Source organism: Pollicipes pollicipes, unplaced genomic scaffold (assembly GCF_011947565.3).
Source record: "Pollicipes pollicipes isolate AB1234 unplaced genomic scaffold, Ppol_2.1 Scaffold_6052;HRSCAF=7182_pilon_pilon_pilon, whole genome shotgun sequence".
Taxonomy (NCBI): Eukaryota; Metazoa; Arthropoda; class Thecostraca; order Pollicipedomorpha; family Pollicipedidae; genus Pollicipes; species Pollicipes pollicipes.
In genome coordinates this window covers 15,275,537-15,282,997 of record NW_023596805.1, presented here as the reverse complement: position 1 = coordinate 15,282,997, position 7,461 = coordinate 15,275,537, and the positions used below count along the sequence as shown (strand labels likewise).

The window sequence follows — 7,461 nt, the reverse complement described above, 5'->3', positions numbered from 1 at the left end:
GTTGCTCTTGCCGGGCCATCCCAATGCCCTCACCTTTACCTAGCCAGCCCGACAGAGACGCGGCGATGGCTCCGTACCTCCCTAGCCCCACTGAAGCCCCTGCCCAGGACGGTCAGTCGCGTCTGCAGATCGCTGCCGCCCGCACGGTTTCACCGACAGCCCTTAAAGCGCCTTCTCGGCTTTGCTTGCGAAATACAGACCTGTGCTGGACACCGGCGCCGACACCTAACGCCGACACGTGACGCCGACACCTGACGCCGGCACCGATACGCCGACACGTGACGCCGACGCAGATACGACGACACCTGACGCCGACGCCGGTACGTACGCCGACACCTGACGCCGGTGCCAATACGCCGACACCTGACGCCGATACCGATACGCCGACACCTGACACCGACGCAGATACGCCGACACCTGACACCGACGCAGATACGACGACACCTGACGCCGACGCCGGTACGCCGACACCTGACGCCGGTGCCAATACGCCGACACCTGACACCGACGCAGATACGCCGACACCTGACACCGACGCAGATACGACGACACCTGACGCCGACGCCGGTACGCCGCACCTGACGCCGGTGCCAATACGCCGACACCTGACGCCGATACCGATACGCCGACACCTGACACCGACGCAGATACGCCGACACCTGACACCGACGCAGATACGACGACACCTGACGCCACGCCGGTACGCCGACACCTGACGCCGGTGCCAATACGCCGACACTGACGCCGATACCGATACGCCGACACCTGACACCGACGCAGATACGCCGACACCTGACACCGACGCAGATACGACGACACCTGACGCCGACGCCGGTACGCGACACGCCGACTGACGCCGATGCCAATACGCCGACGCCTGACGCCGATGCCGATACGCCGACACCTGACCAACCGACGCAGGATACGCCGACACCTGACGCTGACGCAGCTACGCCCGACACCTGACGCCGACACCGACTACGCCGGGACACCTGACACCGGACGCAGATACGCCGACACCTGACGCTGACGCAGCTACGCCGACACTGACGCCGACGCCGGTACGGCCGACACCTGACGCCGACGCCGGTACGCCGACACCTGACCGCGCCGACGCCGGTACGCCGACACCTGACGCCGATGCCAATACGCCGAACGCCTGACGCCGATGCCGATACGCCGACACCTGACACGACGCAGATACGCCGACACCTGACGCCGACGCAGATACGCCGACACCTGACGCTTGACGCAGAGCTACGCCGACACCTGACGCCGACGCCGATCAGCCGACACCTGTCCGCCGATGCAGATACACCCGCCGAACACCTGACGCCGACACCGATACGCCGACACCTGACGCCGACGCTGATATGCCGACACCTGATGCTGACACAGGTACGCCTACACCTGACGCCGACGCTGATATGCCGACACCTGTCGCCGACGCCGATACGCCGACACATGAGCCGGGCTGGCTCGTCCCCCCTTCCCCAAACACGTATGAAACGACGCCAACATAAATATGTCGAGTTTCGTTCTGGCACAGGGACAAACGTCACATGTGTATGCTGCGTTGATTCAGGTAATGCCATAATCTTCACAACGAGCTGGCCGTGATTGTCCAGCTAGCCATGGGGCTGTTAACGACAGTGAAAGTAAACAATCGGGCCCGGATCCAAGACATGGTTCACAGGAGGCACGGAAAACCGGTCACCAAGTTGTCTGTGACACGAGCAGCACCATCCTGCCAACTCAGGCAAATGTATATTGCCCTATAGCACCAGAACACGTCAAGACGTGTACCGAGCTTAGCAGTTTCCAGTTCATCCTGTTATCCACAGAACCTCTCAAATTGCGTTAGTAACAAGTCTGTGCGAACAGTTGTCTACCATTACACCGGCTGCTCTTCATCAAACTTCACGATTATACTAATAGAAAACCCATATGTTCTGCCCAAATATGTGCCGAAGAAATAACGCGATCCCAGCGTGCACATGGTGCCGCGATGTATCCAATACACATGTGTGCCGTGATCTACCCAATGCACATGTGTGACGTACAGGTGAGTGTCCAGGTAGAAGCTGGCAACACCGAAACACCAGTGTCCCAAATCTGCACTAGCAGTTCACGGCCTATCTATCGACGTCGGTGAACACTAAGATGACCCATATTACCATACGAATGACGAGCTTGACAAAGCTTGGCTAATCGAGCAATGACCCGTCCGCATCAGCCTCGACACCAGCGGCGCTCCACTGCTGACCTGGACGCCAGCGCACTCCACTACTGACCTGGACGCCAGCGGGCACTCCACTGCTGACCTGGACGCCTGCGGCATTCCACTGCTGACCTGGACGCCAGCGGCACTCCACTGCTGACGTGGACGCCAGCGGCACTCTATACTGCTGACCTGGACGCCAGGGGGCACTCCACTGCTGACCTGGACGTGTGCGGCACTCTACTGGTCATCCCGACGCCTGCGGCACTCCACTGTCAACTCGATGCCTGCGGCACTCCACTGCTGACCTGGACGTCTGCGGCACTCCACTGGTCCACCTCGATGCCGACGGCACTCCACTGGTCACCTCGACGCCGGCGCACTCCACCACTCCACTGTTCGCAGTGCCGATGTCTTCAGCCACGGCACCCGGAACATATGTGTCTGACTTCTGTAGATGTCGCACGTGCTTGGCCGATCTAGCCAATGCTCTTTGGCCACAGTCCTTCCCATAGCTGTGGAAAGCAGAGGTCCTGCTGGTAATCAACGGGGGGGGGGGGGGGGGGGCGCTACTGGCTGCGGGAGGAAAGCTCAGGCCTGGCTGAGAGAAAGGAAACGGAGGCTAGAGCGCTGGGCCACTCACGTGGTGAGAGTGAACTTCAGCCATGTTGTTATTTTATCGGGCCATGGTCAGGCAATCCTTCAACTGGAGGTCATGTGCAAACATCCTGACGTCTATCGCTTCCAGCCCTCTCGTTATTGGCACGGTCAGACCGATATGTGGGGTTGGGTGGGGTGGGGGGGGGGGGGGGGGAGCAAGTCAATGCGTGTCGCTGACAATGCTGGCGCTAACCGCACAGAGACGGAACGCCCCTGCCGGTCAGGTCCGGATAATTCAAGAACGCGGTGTGCCAAACGTCGTACGAGAAACTAAAGCCATAGATTCCCAGGCCGTGCTGTCAAGACATCAATCTGTTTACCGCAAGCCCAAGCCAACCAATGTAGCTATCTCCCGAAAGGCGTCTTTCCGCATTACCGTCGTAGACACCGATTAGCATACGCAATATGGTGGTCGTAGCTCCCGTTGTCCAGCTTCCTTGCCCTGCTCTTCACAACTTACGTCCCAAGAGCACGTACCACATGCACATGCCAAGGAAACGTGCTGAGCATTGAGACAGTACCCGGATGTGCAGAACGGCGCAATCGGTATTAACTTTGGGGTGGATTTTCACAGACAAACTGGGCCTCTTCACGGGGGTTTCCTGGCTACTGTCATGTTTGAGGTGTGGGCACCGGGGGCACGCGACTGTCATTTACTTGTTATTTGTTATGAGAGCTGTCAATCAAACAAATTGGCGCCAACTTACCATTGACGTCATTTGGTTCCATGCCTCACCATTGACCAGTTATGGGGCCTCCTTTACTTGCAATATTGGTTATTTAGCGGGAGATGCAGAAGCTTTTAAAGGGGATGTTTCATATTTGAAGATATTGAAGCAAGCATCAGATATGATGAGACAGGCTTAATTATAACTATCGGTGCAGTTTTTAAGTGGAAAAGATTGCTCTAGATAGCAAAATTCTCTCTTTAGTTAATATGCTTAGTCAATATGCTCCTCAGCGCGACATGGTTTGATCACGTCATCAAACCTTGCACAACATTGATTGAGAGCAAATTGACGACCGGTTTACCTGGAAATGGCGCTCACGAACGCCATATAAGCGCTTCGACAGTTATATTTTTCTTGGCCTTGATCACCCCATGGCTTATGGAATGACAGGATTTGAATGACGTTATTATGATGTCCTGAATACCAAGATGACTTTGAAAGCTCTCACCGACGTACTTTTCTCCATTTTCGCGGGCGTGTAGCTTAGAAACCAGAGGGACCTAGGTCTTAATAAGAGCAGAATTGCGGACGGCACCGACAGGTCTTCAGGATGACTCTTTCAGTTTAAAATTCCACATAAATGTGGCGCATTCCCTTTAAATTTTGAGGTGGCAAAAACGTACACCTCCTGCGCTCCCTCCCCGTATCCTCTGCTGGGCCGTCACTGGTTCATTCCATAAACGTGACTTAAGCAGATTCCATATAGCGATCAATTTGATTGACTTTTTATGTCTATTTCATTGCAACTTATTGATACCACCGTACTGGACTTAAATATTTGTACAAGTTGAGAGTAACGAAAGATAGGCAAACACGTTGGCCTTCCTGCAATCTAGTGGGCCTGACAACTTAGCGTCATGTTTAGAGCACCAGCACATGAGTAACGCGCGCCGCTGGTGTAGTGGTATCATGCAAGATTCCCATTCTTGCGACCCGGGTTCGATTCCCGGGCGGCGCATAGATCCTTTTCCTTTTTCAAGTGGAATGGTCTGGACATAAAAGATCGCGTTATTTGCTTGTGCGAGGAGCGTATTTTTCCCTTAAGAACCGGCAATGAGAAGACCGCCAATGTGAAGCGTCTATTCGCTGCCGATCCTGTTTCAACATATCGTGATACTTATGGCTATTATCAAGGGGCGCCAAGATTTTCAGCGAGGGGGAGACTTTTCCACGGGGCGCCTGCACAAAATGATGCCGCATCACAGGAGAACCTCCTGGATAGTATTTTTCAAGGGGGAGGGGCACGTTTACCCTAACAAGTTTGTAGAAACTATTTTGTTGTATATCCTATGAATATTCATGCAAATAATTGTCGACAATGCAGAATAAAGAGTGGGAACCCACTGATTGATTCAGGGGACTTCCGATCAAACTTAGGGTCCACTTATCTGAAGGCAGCGCCTCCTATCCCATAAACAGGCCCTCTAATTCCCAGAGGAGTCTCCTAATCCAGAGCCATCCTTCCGATTGACAGAGGCGCCTCAAAATATGACAACGTGTCTCATTACCGCAAAACGGGGAATCCTGTTTGTGAACGGTGACCTAACACATGAAATGGGCTTTGCGGTGTTGAAGAAAGATCTCCTTATATACAGAGGGTGCTTTCTAATCCATACAAGGGAACTTATAGCTCATAACGGGCCTTCCCGAACAAACAAAGTGGCGTCTTGAACACAAAATAGGGCCTCTTCACACAACAACTGGCTCTCTTGGCATAGAAAAGTGTCTTCTGAGCCTATTGCAGTACCCCCTACATCAATGATGGGACCTACTTGATCTGAATCTTGGTAAAATATGCGTGGCAACGAAACCTTCAGCTTGGTGAAAGGGGTGATACAAAATTTTGGGAGGTCAAAACACACCCTCGGTCCTCAGCCTGCCGGCAGGGTGGGCGGCGACTGACCCTGCCCGCCTCCCTGCTGCGCCGCCTCAACCGATATGTACGCTTCGATATCTCAGCTAAGTACGCAACTGCTAACAGCAATGTAAATGGCTTCTCCGGGGCCGTTTGGGGGCCCAAATCCGGGGCTTGCTGTTCTTTAATTCGGGGGCTGTTTGGGGGCCCAAATCCGGGGCTTGCTGTTCTTTAATTCGGAGGCTGTTTGGGGGCCCAAACGGCCTTCCCGAGTAGCAGACCCGGCCCGCGGGCCGTAGAAAGGTGTGGTATGTGCGCGCGTGCCAGTCACAACTACGAGCCAACCAAAGCACCCACCTCATGATTTGATACGTGTTCCCGCACAAGAGTTGCAAACACCTGACAATGTATCCAGCTTGGTCATTTTGACTCTTCCGATCGACGCGACCTGCTCTATTTGTGAAGTGGGGGAGGGGATATATCTGCGTCTGAGGGTGGGGGAGGTGCATATCTGCAGCTGAAGGTAGGGGGAGGGGGTACATCTGCTTGTGAGGCTCCCAGACTCCACTGATGGCCAACAGGTGGAGCACGCATACCGACGAATTTTAAGACCTCCAAACAACCCAGTATGCCCGGCTTCATGTGCGGCAGCGGGACGCCACCCAATTAACGCAAATGGCACGGGGACGCAAATGCCTTGAGCACGTAGCATATGTGTGAGCGCGGAGCAACTCCAGCGATTCAACATACTGTGATTCTGTTCCAGCAAGTAGGTGGAGTGTGTGGTATTTGTCTTTCCAAGGAAGACCATGATGGCAGCCTGTGTAAGAAGATGACTTCCATGCCGTTAGCACACCTGCACAATGCTAACATTACTCAATCTCCATTAATGAATGCGTTGTATAGACTCCTACCAACCCACTGCACGGCGCCAGGTTAGTCCATAGCCGCGCCCCGTTCCAGAGCCGAGAGAAGCCTCTCGCGCTTGCGCTCCGCCCTCCAGGGAGCAGCCACGGTGGGGAGGGTTCCCGGTCTAGCAATGATACACCCCGGTTTGATTTAGCGGGATAATTCGGTGTAATTATGGCTCGTGCATCTTTGGCACAGAGGCGGCCTCGGCGGGCATCGCCGCGGTAATAGCCATCGGGCTGACGGAGGCACCCGGTGCTTACACTGTGTGGAGTCGCTCACTCGCAGCGCTGGCGACGAGCTCCTGTTTACCCACACAACTGCTGACATTGAGAGACGGCCGCATGCAAACGCGGCGGGTGCGGGTGGAAGGCGGCGTCCATTGTACTGTGCAGTCCAAGACAGTGGCTGACCGGGAACCAAATGGCATCTGTACTCAGATCAGCGGAGTGGCGGCGGGTGGAAGGCGGTGTGCGCTGTACTGTGCAGTCCAAGACAGTGGCTGACCGGGAACCAAATGGTATCTGTACTCAGATCAGCGGAGTGGCAGCGGGTGAAGTCTGCGGTCAAACAAGAAAGGCCCGCTCTTTTTCAGGATGTCTTTGACCCAGCTTGTCCGTCGGCAAACGCTTTTCGACGCGGTCGTCACATTTACAGTCACCCGTTGCACATTTTGCAGCTCTTAGCGACAAGTTGCACGGTTATTTAATTGTTGTGGCGGAGTATTTCATGTTATTTCTATTCAAGCCGTTTGATTACCCTACAACGTCGCGGCATGTTCTCTGCAGCATTGCAAATGCCATTACATTTGCTCCTCCCTTTCGGTTAACATAGGAGGCGTGCATTTGCATTGCGAAGCAGCTGTTGGGCATAGGCTGCAAATTTTATATCTGGGAAATCCGCGGTTTTCACAGCAGGGGCGAACACGGCTTGAAAAAGGACAGAACGAACAGCATATCGGTAAGATATGGGCCAGCGTGTGGGGTCAGTCGCGGGCTACCGGACGCAAACCGTGGACCCACCGGACGCAAACCGTGGACCCACCGGACGCAAACCGTGGACTCACCGGGCGCAAACCGTGGACC

The 7,461-nt window shown here is 54.8% G+C and overlaps 1 non-coding gene across 1 annotated transcript; it reads left to right on the top strand.

Annotated features, from left to right (window-relative positions):
- Positions 1-4,499: 4,499 nt before the first annotated feature.
- TRNAG-CCC (transfer RNA glycine (anticodon CCC)) lies at positions 4,500-4,570 on the top strand. Its single transcript has one exon. It is a non-coding gene; the product is annotated as a tRNA-Gly (tRNA).
- The last annotated feature ends 2,891 nt before the right edge of the window (positions 4,571-7,461 follow it).